The sequence below is a fragment of the Schistocerca piceifrons genome, chromosome 1, assembly GCF_021461385.2.
Source record: "Schistocerca piceifrons isolate TAMUIC-IGC-003096 chromosome 1, iqSchPice1.1, whole genome shotgun sequence".
Lineage (NCBI taxonomy): Eukaryota > Metazoa > Arthropoda > Insecta > Orthoptera > Acrididae > Schistocerca > Schistocerca piceifrons.
Window position 1 is genome coordinate 686,043,130 of NC_060138.1, and position 15,602 is coordinate 686,058,731.

A 15,602-nucleotide genomic window follows, 5' to 3' on the forward strand; every position below is an offset into this window, starting at 1 on the left:
GGGACATGTGAGGAGTGTTCATTTTCCACTAAATGCAGTAACACTACATAATAAAGCAATTAAGAACTAATCCAACTATTGGAAGAAAAAACCGGAACAGAATATATGTAAATCACTGCCTGCCTGCGCTGCACTGCTAGGCAGGAAACTGATTGTTAGTCACCCCTGTACTGCAATTGTAGCATTCTTCTGGGCAATGCCATTTCCTTCACAATGGTGGCTGCTTGCTTATCAGTTTACAGATAGATCATATCCAGTTGGAATGTGCATTACTTTAGTTCATTTAAATCATTTGCATCTCTTTAGTGTTGCTGCTGGGAGATGGTAATACGTGCTTGAATTCTGCAACTTCTTCTTTCTGGAGGGCCAGTCCTTTTACTGATACAGCACATTTCATGAGAGGCATTATATTGCATTGTCATGACACACTGAGGTGAGAAAAGTCGTGGGATACCTTCTAATATAGTGTTGGACCTCCTTTTGCCCAGGTTAGTGCAGCAACTTGACATTCATGGACTCAACAAGTCGTTGGAAGTCCAATGTAGAAATATTTAGCCATGCTGCCCCTATAGCTGTCCATAATTGCGAAAGTGTTGCGTGTGCAGGAGTTTGTGCACAAATTGTCCTTTCCATTATGTCCCATAAGTGTTCAGTGGGATTCATGTCAGATGATCTGGACGGCCAGATCATTCACTTTAATTGTCCAAAATGTTCTTCAGCCAAGTCACAAACAATTGATGCTCGATAACATGGCACATTGTCGCATTTTCATCCATAAAAATTCCATCATTGTTTAGGAACATGAAGTCCTGAATGGGTGCAAATGGTCTCCAAGTAGCTGAACATACCCATTTCTAGTCAATGATCGGTTCAATTAGACCAGAGGACCCAGTCCATTCTACATAAATACAGCACACGCCATTATGGAATTACAACCAGCTTGCACAGTGTCTTGTTGACAACTTGGGTCCATGGCATTGTGGGGTCCGCGCCACTCTTGAACCCTACCATCAGCCCTTTCTGGACTCACTTGACCAGGCCACAGTTTTACAGTCAGGTAGGGTTCAGCTGATATAGTCACAAGCCCAAGAGAGGCACTGCAGGCGATCTTGTGCTGTTAGCAAAGCCACTATAGTCAGTCGTCTGGTGCTGTGGATAATTAACGCCAAATTTTGGCGCACTGTCCTAACGGGTTCATTTGACATACTTCCCACACTGATTTCTGCAGTATTTCACTCTGTGTTGCTTGTCTGTTAGCACTGACAACTCTATGCAAATGCCACTGCTCTTGGTTGTTAAGTGAAGACCATCGACCACTGCATTGTCCATGGTGAGAGGTAATATGTGAAATTTTTCTATTCTTGGCACACTCTAGACACTGTGGATCTCAGAATATTGAATTCCCTAATGAGTTGCAAAATAAAATGTGTCATGTGTCTAGCTTCAACTACATTTCGCATTCAGAATCTGTTAATCTCCAGCGTGTAGCCATAATCATATCAGACACTTTTTCATATGAGCCATCTGTGGTTCAAATTACATCTCCACAGATGTGCTGCCCTTTTATACCTTATGTATAGGATATAACTGCCATCTGTATATGTCCATATTGCTATCAGGTGACTTTTGTCACTTCAGTATAGTGTTGAAGGTAACTGTAAGAAATACGCAATGGGACGAACAGAAATGACAAGTATATTCAAAGGCAATAATTGAACTGAAGTCTTACAAGGGGAGGCCACGACATCTGGAATGCGGATTTACTTCAAACTTCGTACACTCGTAGTACTCCATTGGGACAGCAAAATGTGAAAGCAGTAGTGCGTACTTCTCAAGCCTTATTGAGAAATTCACAAGATAATTTCGGGGGGGGGGGGGGGGGGGGGGGGGGGAACTGACGAACGGGACTCGATCCAGCGATTATGGGACTTGAACACTAACCACTTGGCTGCCGTCACTTCATGGTAAAAATGACAATGCACAGGTATATATTTGATGACTGAAATTATCTTGCGAATTTTCTCAATAATGCTTGAAAAGTACGCGCTACTGCTTACACATATTGCTGTCATAATGGGGTACTAAGGGTGTATGAAGTTTGAAGTAAATCCACGTTCCAAACGTCGTGGCCTCCCCTTGTTAGTGATATGTGTTTGCCCTTTGGACAATACAAGCAGTGGGACATGGTTCTTAATAAGGCGTGTGATTGCCACGGACGGTAGTGCGTGCTCTGCAACATACTCCCTTGCTGGCCACAAAGTTGTTAAGAAGTTCTTATGGTAGAGTGTTCCATTCCTCTACCAGAGCGGTTGACAGCATCTGGGTGGTGGTTGTTGCATATGAATTTAATCACCTCATTGTATATAAATGAGTGGACAGGATTAAAATACATAACGCGTGTGACACACCTAACAGCAGTGTCTAGGTAAGCATTGACAGTCATTATGTGTAATCACCAAGACTGGCAGAGAAATTGTATTTATCTTGGACACTTTTTGTGAAAGAAGTTAGTGGGGCCTATCACATGACAGTGTCACTGTTGTATAGTCCCCAGGATAGTTCCTTGTATCCACCACTTCCCCCCCCCCCCCCCTCCGCCCCCCCCCCCCCCAAACTGAAATTCCTTAATGTATGAAAAACAGATTTTTGTCTGCAATCACATTCATTGAAGGATCTAATGTGCCTTTCAATGTATGCAAAGTGAGGCAGGTATGACGAATTTTATTCAACGTGCTTTCTGCAGTGTCATAGTTTGTCATAGACACTGTGGTGGATACCTAAATAAAACTTACAAAATGCCTTCACTTTTCTAAGTGAAGATTTTGTGTTGTTTTATATTTGGATTGCTTTCATTCTATATGTTAGTTAGTACCAGCATTATATGTTTGGAGTCTTTGTACCTATTTTTTAATGCATTGACTCCCATGTCTTTCATTGGGAACATGTCTCCCGATGGCCGTGTAATAAGTTCTTAAGGGGTGTTTAAATGGGCCATATTTTACAGCAGTCAACATTGCTGCAATGTGGCTGCAATACATGGCAGTTTTGTGATACGGCTGGGCAATATTGCTGAAGCTTCACATAATTGCTGATGTATTGCCGACGGGTTGCCAGTGTTGTCCACCAAGATTGGAGAACATCCTGTATTGCAGGGCAGTATTTCTCTCTGTTTTGTGATTATATGCTCGTGTGTGTGTGTGTGTGTGTGTGTGTGTGTGTGTGTATATGCTACGCTCTTGGTGTCATCTTTGTTTCCTACTCCTCTCACCAAAAGCACTGCAATCGCATATCTGTGCGAAAACAGTATTGTTTCACTTTTGTTCCAAAGTTTGTGTTCATACATGTAGCCACATATGTTGTAGATGGTTATTGTTCTGGCTTTGTTGTGTATAGCCGCGGAGAAGTGAACAAACAAGAGAAGTATGAATTTTATAACTGCAATTCACATACGGGGGAATGTAACATACACAGTTGAAATAATCTGTTATTGACAAGAAATAAGTGTAAACAATGCCAACCGTAACATACCATATCATACATCAAAGCTAAGGGATGTCAAAATTAATGTGTACTAAGATCACAAACTGGAGGGAGGGGAGAAAAAGTTTGCAAGCTGTTGCCAACTAGCTTGGATTCAAGTGTTACGAAGCATACAAAAAATTCTGAGGTGTCTGAACCAATACCAAATGCAAGGTAAAAGAAGTTGCACAGGAAGAGTGGAAGCGCAGGTGGCTCTTCATCCATATGGTTTTTAATTTGTTAGGAGTTTCACAATCCTGAGACTTACCTGAAGCAGGAATTGATAGTGTGAACAGTAGTATGTGTTGGAGAATTAAAAAAATTCTTATTTCAAACTTCCTGTAATGAAGTCTTGCAGTCAAATCAAAGCATTACATATTTGTGGTAACACGAGATGTATAGAATAGTGAACTTTAAAGAGGTATGTTAAACTTCTGTATGAATCATCAGTAGTTAAAAACTGAAGTGTGATTGCCAGTTGGGTCGTAACTGGTACACACTCTCAAATTTGTACTGGCTAGTAGAAGCCAATCTTGGGGAAGATCAGTTTGGATTCCGTAGAAACATTGGAACACGTGAGGCAATACTGACCTTACGACTTATCTTAGAAGAAAGATTAAGGAAAGGCAAACCTACATTTCTAGCATTTGTAGACTTAGAGAAAGCTTTTGACAATGTTGACTGAAATACTCTCTTTCAAATTCTAAAGGGTGGCAGGGGTAAAATACAGGGAACGAAAGGCTATTTACAATTTGTACAGAAACCAGATAGCAGTTATAAGAGTCGAGGGACATGAAAGGGAAGCAGTGGTTGGGAAGGGAGTGAGACAGGGTTGTAGCCTATCCTCGATGTTGTTCAATCAGTATATTGAGCAAACAGTAAAGGAAACAAAAGAAAAATTCGGTGTAGGTATTAAAATCCGTGGAGAAGAAATAAAAAGTTTGAGGTTCGCCGATGAGATTGTAATACTGTCAGAGACATCAAAGGACTTGGAAGAGCAGTTGAATGGGATGGACAGTGTCTTGAAAGGAGGATATAAGATGAACATCAACAAAAGCAAAACGAGGATAATGGAATGTAGTCGAATTAAGTCGGGTGATGCTGAGGGAATTATATTAGGAAATGAGACACTTAAAGTAGTAAAGGAGTTTTGCTATTTGGGGAGCAAAATAACTGGTGATGGTTGAAGTAGAGAGGATATACAATGTAGACTGGCAATGGCAATAAAAGCGTTTCTGAAGAAGAGAAATTTGTTAACATCGAGTACAGATTTAAATGTCAGGAAGTCGTTTCTGAAAGTATTTGTATGGAGTGTAGCCATGTATGGAAGTGAAACATGGCCGATAAATAGTTTGGACAAGAAGAGTATAGAAGCTTTCGAAATGTGGTGCTACAGAAGAATGCTGAAGATTAGATGGGTAGATCACATAACTAATGAGGAGGTATTGGCTCTGAGCACTATGGGACTTAACATCCATGGTCATCAGTCCCTAGAACTTAGAACTACTTAAACCTAACTAACCTAAGGACAGCACACAACACCCAGCCATCACGAGGCAGAGAAAATCTCTGACCCCGCCGGGAATCGAACCCGGGAACCCGGGCGTGGGAAGCGAGAACGCTACCGCACGACCACGAGATGCGGGCGAGGAGGTATTGAATAGAATTGGGGAGAAGAGGAGTTTGGGGCACAACTTGACAAGAAGAAGGGACCGGTTTGTAGGACATGTTCTGAGGTATCAAGGGATCACAAATTTAGTTTTGGAGGGCAGTGTGGAAGGTAAAAATCATAGAGGGAGACCAAGAGATGAATACACTAAGCAGATTCAGAAGGGTGTAGGTTACAGTAAGTACTGGGAGATGAAGCAGCTTGCAGAGGATAGGGTAGCATGGAGAGCTGCATCAAACCGGTCTCAGGACTGAAGACCACAACAACATGTAGCAATTCTCCGGAAAATTGCATGTATGAGATTTTCAAAATTGTTTCGACGTTCTGGTAAAATCATGGGACAGATATGTATCCACCACAGTGTCAGCTCACTAGTTAAATTTTGTGAAGCATTCCATTAAAAAACACACATCCACAAAACCTGAATTCTTGTGTTCTTTCTTAGTTGATTCCTTGTGTGATGTAAAAGCAGTAGAGCTGCACTCACTTCCATTAGCTCATGTTTGTTTATTTTATGGCTACTACAGGTGGCAGAAAATAACTAAACTTAAAACTGTTACTGTAATAACCGCCCATGTGTAACTGGCAGTTTCTAAAATAACAGGGGAAAAGAATCCACCTGCTTTGTTCCACACCCCAACATTGGGTTGTATAGACAGATAGTTACCAAATAGCTGACTGTGTAATGTCTGAACAACAGCCCACAAAATTTGTACAAAAAGTTGCATATACAGATTCAAAATTGTTTTGATTGCCTAAACTGGCCATAAATGTCTAATACAAAGAATTACATGCTGTTCAAATACTCACGTACAAAATCATATACCGTAGAAAAAAAAAACATATTTCAACATCAAAAGTTTGTTCCTGAAAATCAGAAGTTAAATAGCATGGAGACAAAATAAATAAATAAATAAAAACAATTAAGACAGTGTAAAACTTTCTTAATTTTATGAAACAAATTTCCCATCTTCCAGTTCTTTCACTGATTTCTTCTTATACAATCAAACCTGCCACTGTTTCACTTAGCTGAAATTGGGTCCATGCCTTTTATAGGTCCAAATGGTTGCCCCCCATATCCTCCAGTTTTAGTGGTGTCCTGGGAAGTCGTTATACTCCGTCATTGTAAATGGGGAACAAAAACAAAACCTCTTACCTTAGTATACAGACAATTACCACAGCTAAACTTTCAAGAAAATTCTCATTTTTCTGACATATATTCATTACATAATATTATATACACATGCAGCATATGTCATGAAATGTCACAATAGTATTCTTATAAAGTGATCTGGATGAATTGAAAGTCACCAGACACCAAATTTAACACAGAGAAGAGAAACTGCTTCTGAAGAACAAATACACACGGCTGACATTCAAACCATCACAACAGAAGAAGTATGTTATATCTGTAGAAGAACGAGCAGCCAGATCAGAGCGAATGAAGGAATTTTGGAAAACGAAGAAATTGCTGACTGCTAAGACCTAAACTTACTCATTGTAGACTCTGTTGTATTATGTTTGATTTTAGTGCTCCAATGTGGGTGTAAACTATGTAAATAAACAAACAAATAAATAAAGATGATTTAAAAAGAGTGGAATCTCTTCCGTGTACTCCTGTATTTTAACCCAAATCATTGTCTCACATAATTGAATTCGAAAGTAAAGTTTTTAGCCATATTTTATGTCTTCTGAAGAGAACAAAACCATGATCACAATACTGTTACATAATTACCAATTAATTGAAATTAAGGTGATGGAAGTCGCTTCAAATCATTGCATTACTTCACTCAGATTACTACCTTTCAGAAAACTAAATCCTCATGAAATTCCCAAAATGTCACCAAATTATCCACTCTTGCCAGAATATTCAAGTTACCTTTGAGTTACTGTTACCATAATCCGTTCATCATAAGAATAAATCTGATGTAAACATTGCACTAATGTATTCTTCCGCATTTGCTGGAACCTCATTGGATTTCCGTTTCATGTGAGACTAGCCAAGCTGTCTAGAGTACTGTGAAGTATGATAATAGGGGTACGTTTTATGCTATGTGTTAAGAGCACATCGACCTAGCAATACTACGGAACAGCAGCTTTACCGGTGCGTTTAACTTGGACATCACAGGCCCCTCTGCTGGTACAGCTAGCTGGCAGTGACGTGGCCAGCTGCAGTTCACACGTAAAAAGAGATGAGTAGAGGAGCATAAAGCTTCGAATGCCATTTAATTTTTAAGCAGAATGAAATAATACACTGCAAATCTCCCACAATATGTTCCTTAGACGACTAGATGAAAACTGCAACACTTTAGCTAAAAATGATAATGTTCTATTGTAATTAAAAACAAGAATGATGAAAATTCGCGACTTAACCACAGAGTAATTTTTCTGCATAAGCTGTATGTAACTTAAGAGAGTATTGAAGGATTTCACCATGTAGTTAAATGTTGACGTCACTGCAGATATTACTTACAGTCAGTCGTCTGGTAATCTCTTAGCTCCTTCCTTATCCGAATCTGAGTAATACATTTCAGTTCTGGAAGTGTCACCTGCTACGTTGATAATGAGCCTGTCAACAACAGAATCCACAAAGTCAACAAGGTGCAGGCAGCATTTTCTCTTCTTCTTTTATGATGAACCGTTCTATATCCCGCCAGCGTTAGCCAATGGCATGTGAAAAAGCTGCACGTGTTGGTTCCAGTACGTCTGACAGCTTAACAGTCTCGTTACTTCTCGGGCCAAACCCCACAGCTTGGCTCCAGGTCAGTTCCGTTGGGTTCATATTGTAGTGGTACAGTAGCAAATGTAAAAATGCAGCATTTGTATGATGTGCTCGATGCTGTGAAAACGATTGTTTTTCATGTTTCTGTGATACTTGTCTGCCTCTGTGGTATAAAACGATGGACATAATACAAATAAAGTTGTTTCTCATGTTTCTGTGTTACTTGTCTATCACTGTGGTATAAAACGATGGACATAATCCAAATAGAGTATTTGGTTTTTCATTTTTGCCTTAAAAATTAAATTGTTATGTTTTCTTAATTAAACAACTTTTATGAACAGCCTTTCATAATACATCAATAATTACGAATTTGTATTTGAAATGGAAACAGGAATTTCGTGTCCAATATGTAATTAGACACAACAAGACTTGCATTATTCATAAAAAAAGAAGTACAAGATGTAGGTATTTGAAATTGAACGAGAAAACAAAAGGACACTGGGGAGATTTGAACCAATGCATGAATTACTGCATTTAGCTCACATACCATTACGCTACCGACTGTGCTACATGTTCATATCACCTGCAGTGTGTACAACACTGGGAAAACTTCGAAGACGATTATCTCCGTAAATTTATGAAAACATTAAGAATATGTATTTCTCGGCACTTTTCAATCTTGTTCTGTGCACATTTCACCACGGAACAGAAAGCAGGCTCAGCCATTTTCATACTGCACATTAACAGTGCGATAATCAGATCACAGCGGTGCCGAGGCTGTGACTGTACATGATTTTTGAAATAAAAACTATGTAGCTGAAGCGTGATTAAGAAAAATGTTGGTGGCTGTTAATACATTTGAACGTCTTAAAGTTTCATTTAACAGAAGTTAGTAATAATATATCTAATACTTCCAAGAGCGTAACAACACCAGTGTGTGTGTGCTACGGCTTCTGACCAATCATCACGTTTGTGATTGTTTACATCAGGTTTATTCTTGTGATGAACAATTTATAGTAAATAAGCAGAAATATTTTCCTCATTGTATCATCATTATCTTAAGCCAGTCACTATCCAGAACACAAATATCAGTTTCCAGTAGCCTGTGAAATAAAGCGTGTAGCAGTATATAACCAGTACTGTAGCAAAATATTACTCTTTCATTAAACTTCCCATTTTCTTTGTCGTTAATTACACATACAGGTATTACCAAATGTTGCCCAGTTTAGATTTCCAGTATAAAATAACACTTGCCAGTATACAGGTAGCATTACATTACTTGTTAATGTCTGTTCCATCATTTACATTGTTCTGACCTTGTTATCTGAAGGAGTGCATTCTCAATAAATAGCCTACCACAGTGACAGACTTCCTAACCATTAATACCCTAACATGTTTCTCATAATTTTTGTCAATCATTACTTCATTATTCCATTAGTGCATAATTACACATTCATTATTACCTCATTACTCCATTATCTAAGAAATAAGCACTAACTTTGCTGCTCATATGCAAAAATGAATCTACTGAACCACTCTCTACAGTGACAAATCCTAGTATTATATGCAAACTTTACTCCTAACAGACAAACTTTTTCCTGATTTCTTAATATTACTTTAAACTGAGACCAGAACTGAGTCTTCCTTTTTCATTCCACACACATCTTTAGGCAACTGTACTTAAACCTCACTTCAACTTAACTGATTCCTGATGGGATGTAACATGACATATTTTAATATAGATTGACAAACTTCTCCATAAGTAATTGCCTTAAACACCAAAACATTTGTGTTACCACAGGTAGTACTAAACTATTTATTCGAGATTTTCTCTCTTTCTTTTCCTCTGCTGCTACATAATTTCCTACTGACATTAGCTGATTACTTTAGATCTTACATGTGATTCTCACGTACTTGCTCATTTTTCACGTATCCTGACACATCTTTCATTTCCCATTTATCTTGCCTTTTGACTGAAAGAAATATATTAATGATGAATATTCTCCAAAAACTCCCAAATAACCATGTCAAAATCCTTATGGGCGATTTCAATGCACAAATCGGTAAAGAAAAGAAATATCGATATTGGGTAGGTAAATGGTCAGGGCATACACAGACCAACCGGAATGGCATGCGACTCATTGAAATCTGCAAAAATCACGACCTATTTTCCAAATCAACATTTTTCAAGAAAAGAGCCTCGAAAACGAAAACTTGGATCTCACCTAATCCATTACTAGGTGAATATCAGTTGGATCATGTAATAATCTCCCACGTAAATACAGTAGAAATCATGAAACTTAAAGTCCTTAATGGACTAGACCTAGATTCTGACCATTACCCAACAAAATTCTCCCTAGATGTCATTCCCTGGTAATGAACAATTTACAAAAGAAACACAACATTTAAAACCACAAAATTGTCAACAACTGCTAGCAGGACTTTTAAAAGCAGCTGAAACTGTAGCACCGCAAACAAGAACACGTAAACACCCATGGTGGACAGATGAGTGTGACCAACTGATAAATCTCAGACAACAGGCGTGGCAAAATTGATTGTGCAACAAAACTCAAAAGACCTTGGAAGCTCTCAAAGATACCAGAAAAACAGTCACAAAAGCAATACGAACAGTCCGTAAACAACACGAAGACAAAAAATTGTAAGATATAGAAAATGATTTCAAGAAAAACAATTCCTGAAATTTCTAAAGAGTATTCAAACAAAAATTAACAAAGTACTCTCCTCCATCACTCCAATTCAAAAATGAACATGGGGAAATTGCCCATACCAACATCGAAGACTGTGAAATTCTTGCAAAATACTTTTCTAAATTGCTGAATTGTGAAAAGCCTGCAGAAAAATTTGAGTTCCATCACACACAGCGAAACCCAGACTCAAAAGCTACCAAGTTTACAGGAGATAATTCAGTCACTGAAAAATAACAAAGCATCAGAAGACTAAATCATCGCAGAATTATGGAAAAATGCAGGAGAAAATCTTATTGCAAAACTCAAAGAAATTATGCATGAAATCTGGAAAACTGAAAAAATCCCCACAGATTGGAAGACAGCAATCATACATCCTCTGTACATAAAAGGAAGTAAAACAGACCCCAACAACTATCATGGAATCTCTTTACTGTCAATAACATACAAAATTCTGTCTAAAGCCCTACTAAACTGAGCAGAACCTCAGCTGGATTCAAAACTAGGCGAATACCAAGGTGGATTCAGAAAAGGTCGATCGTGTGTAGAACAAATCCTTAACTTGAAAAACTCAATGAAATATTTTCATAGTACTTCAAACAAAAGTTATGTCATCACGTTTGTCGACTTTAAAAAAGCATATGACAGTATAGACAGAGAATCCCTTTTTGAAGTATTAGCAGAATTTGGACTAGATCAAAAGACAATAAACATAATAAAAGAAACACTCACGGAGACCAAATCCAAAGTAAAATTTATGAGAGAATTGAGCACAGAATTTGAAATAGGCACAGGAGTACGACAAGGGGATGTACTGTCCCCAATGCTCTTCAATTGTGCTCTTGAAAAAGTTGTTAGAGAATGGAGAAAAGCAGGTGCACCAGCACACAGACTGGGACCAAGACGTAAGGGCATAGAATTAGACTGTTTAGCATTTGCTGATGATGTGGCACTGATCGCACAAGGCATTACCGATGCACAGAAACAGCTAGAATTATTACAAGAGCAGGCAGCAAAAATAGGATTACAAATTTCATTTGAAAAAACAAAATTTATGACTGACATCAAAGATGCACCTTCTGATCTCAAAATTGGTAATAACTACATCTCTTGAGTAAAAGAATTTAAATATTTAGGTGAATGGATTGCAGAAAATTGTAATGGAAAGAAATGTCAGATCAAGAGTCCAGAAAATGGAGACGGCGTTTCAATTAACAAAAAACATTTACAACCAAAAGAGTCTCTCATGGAACTGCAAAATACGACACTACACAACAGTAATTAAACTTGAAGCTCTCTACGCATCTGAGACACTAAACCTTCAACACAGAACACTAAAAGAGGAATTAGAAGTGAAAGCACGTAAAATAATGAGGAAAATCCTAGGACCAAGAACTAAAGATGGTGTGCATTATCCAAAGCCTAATGCAGAAATATATAAAAATATCTCCAAAATAACAGACATAATGCACATGAGAAGAACCCAATTCATGGGGCATTTAGAAAGAATGGACTCAAACAGGTTAATGCACAAAATCCATACATTTTTAAAGAACAAAACTACAAGACCGAACTGGTACAAACAGACAGAAAAAGACCTGAGAGAATTAGGGTCTCCAAATCTACACGATAGAAATGAAATCAGAAAAATCACAAACACACGGGGTTTTGAGGAAGAAGAGAGAAAAACTTACCGACATACATGGTCTACGCAATGAAAGCTAGCCCATTCGTTGTTTATGAAGAAATACTGGGCGAAAAGGAAGGCCAACAAATGTTGATTACCCTTGGTCCTAAGTGATCTATCCGCGAAGAAGAAGAAGAAGAAGAAGAAGAAGAAGAATGATGATGAAACAAAATTATTCTCATTGTGATCTCCAAAAGTGAAATAAATATAGAACCTCATCAATTTCACCAGATACTGTGTATTTGCTGTATATTGTCCTTGCTTCCATCGTCTTATAATTACATTACTTACAACCACTAGCCAAATACAAAATAATATCACAGCAGATATTTTGCTAAAACATATTATTATACTAAAAATCAAGTCAAATGCGACAACCAATCAACTTTACAAGCAACTGACAGTGTAGAATAGGAGGTTGAGTGCCTCGGGAAAAAGGAAAAATGAGACACCCAGTTGGGGGTAAGCATTATTGCCTCATAGTGAATTTGATATAGAGCATTGAACCCATTTGTTGATAGGTTCACAATCAGTTGGACCCTCTGCTCTTCCATCTGATATTGCACTACTTATTTCAGACCATCATTTTTCCAGAACATCTATTGAACCAATGAAAACCACAACCAGTCCTTTGAACATTTGACGCCCAGCAAACACAAATGTGTTGGGACTTACGAAACGTGTGACAAAATAATACAGTGGTTGTGACAATAAAGAAGTGAGAGGCAGTGGACAGGGAATGCATTCAAAATTGTTCTCAATGTTTTTACATTGAAAATTAACTCATGATTCTTATTACTACTTATTGCTTCCTGTACATTTTGTGCAAAAGACAAGTACTGAAATTTACTTCTTGCGCACTGATGGTGAAAATTATTTTATTCAAATTTACTCAGAAAATAATCTTTCATACTTTCTCATCTTTGCCAGCTGTTCACTTCTTTATCCATTTCTAATGTTGTCTGCATATCAATCATTGATAACTTGAACAGATTTCGTTAGTTTGATGACTTTTCTCCTCTTAATTAGCACATACTTCCACACAACATTACTTACACTGACATTCACTAATTGCATTTCACTTACCTTATCACTAATCTTTAGTTTTGTATTAATTGCCAACAAGGTCATTAGTTTCATCAATACTTTCATTTAGTACCTGTACATCCTCCCTCTTCACATCAAGAACATCAATATTTACATTAATTACTTTCTGATCAGCCCCCAGATATTGCATAATATTACTTACTTGCACTGCATCTGCAGCCAAGTAAAAGTATCACCACCACCACCACCACCACCACCACCACCACCACTACTTGTATCAGTATGTATGTCCATATTTGTCTGCCCTATCCCCAGATCCACAATATCAAAAACAACTTTGTCAACATTTTCACGTAACATCAGTTCACCTTCTGTTTCAACATCACTAATTGTGCCATTATTTAGATAAACATTCTCATTATGTACCACCATCTTCTCAGTATCCACAGCATTTCCCTGTTTTGTATCAAACATCATTTCATTATAATCATAAAAAAACAGGTTTGTATTACTTCAGTTACATCAGACTGAGGATAATCAACTTCCATTCTCTTATTAAATTTGCTTTCTATCACAATTTAATTCAACAACTCACCATTCCCATAATATTCTAATTTGGAATCAAAATGCTGTGTTGTAATTTCACTTCTCTCCATCAAAGAATTTTGCACAGAAACTACATAATTATTGATACTTTCAATACTGTTGCTCAATTCTGATTTTACATTTGTAAAATACTCTCTGATGCAACTTCTAACGTCACTCTTAGTAACCATGTTCTTTCTCGCATACTTAAAATCTGATTCTAACTCTCTCATTAACTTCAGTATTTTGGACAGCAGATTCTCATTTACTGAGACTTCCTGAACTTGACTCCCAAAACTGTCTTTTACTTTCATGTTGCTCAGTTTTATGAATAATTAAAATGTCAGTTTACCTTAATGAACCTCCTCACCAGTTGTGGCTGTCATTGTGTTGTCTGCTAACTGCTGCAGCTCGTAATCTCTGCGTTGGTCCCAGTCACACCACATTGTTGAAGTCCACTCTGCCTTGCATTATTTGGCTCTCGTGCTCTGGGATGTGACATCAGTTGCACATTGATCAGTGACTGTCCACAGTGCAAGTCGACACTGATGACGTCAGGTAGTGCTGGCTTCTCGCTGATCAAGCTTTCTTCTCCATCCTGGCATCAGTTCGTGCATGCACATTCAAACAGAAAGTGGCTGTGCACTGTTCACTTCACTGTCCACATGCAATTTTAGTTAATTTATACGCCACATGAAAATGTATTTCTTATGTCTCTGTCCGCTGTGTCTCACTTCTTGCTGTTGCAGCCCCTGTCTATTAGTATGCCACATTTCTCGGAAGCCTGAATTGTGCCTGGATGGAGCAGTCATTGCCCAGAAACAGCATCACATGTAACATTACCCTATTTACCTGTGCTGATCTGTCGTCGGTCGTTGCGATTCTGCCGAATCTTGCTGAAAAGTAATTGGTGAAAGTAGGCTATTTCAAATGATGATGTCCACACTGGATTTACAGCCCAAAACACTTCAGCTACAATGTGATATTAAATAACCTACTGCTTATGGCAAGATCAAGTATCATTCACTGTAATTCATGCACAGGTAAAGGGTAAGCCACATGCTAAACTCTGTTGATGTCCTGTGTCATGATTGTTTGAGTGCAGTAATTAAACACTGATGTGAACCAAAAGTGGCAAGTAGATCATGAACACTGTCCCAAATTACACTGCCCTTTAAAATAAATGTAGTCATATCAAAATGAAAACGATGTGCACAGTAAAAATCATTTAGAAATGACACAGTTCACAGGCCATCCTACTTTCAAAGTGAGCCGTATTGAAGATTAACACAGTTCACAAAACTATTTACAGGTACATAGTTAATCATTGGTCACTGAATTACAGAAAGATCTTATGGATATGAAGTTTAGATGACACTGGGCACATTTTACAAGTTGTAATTTGCCCTAATTCGTCTGCGTGGATTGTACTATCACTTTTGGGCACAGATCTTGCTCACGTCATACTCTTCCACAGACTGATTAAAATGGTTTCTGAGGAACTCCTTATATAGATTTACCATAATTAGAAACACTTTCAGCTGTTGTTGTTCGCTATGTTTTTACAAATTACAATTAAAGTTTTACATTCATGATAAATCAATACTAGCGAAAGATTATTCATATCAAATCCTTCCTCGAGAACTGGTTTTTTGATACTGCATTGTT

The 15,602-nt window shown here is 37.9% G+C and overlaps 1 protein-coding gene across 4 annotated transcripts in view; it reads left to right on the forward strand.

Annotated features, from left to right (window-relative positions):
- Window positions 1-15,602, forward strand: part of LOC124709528 (exonuclease mut-7 homolog) — a 232,064-nt gene that overhangs the window by 25,033 nt on the left and 191,429 nt on the right. The window lies entirely within an intron of this gene.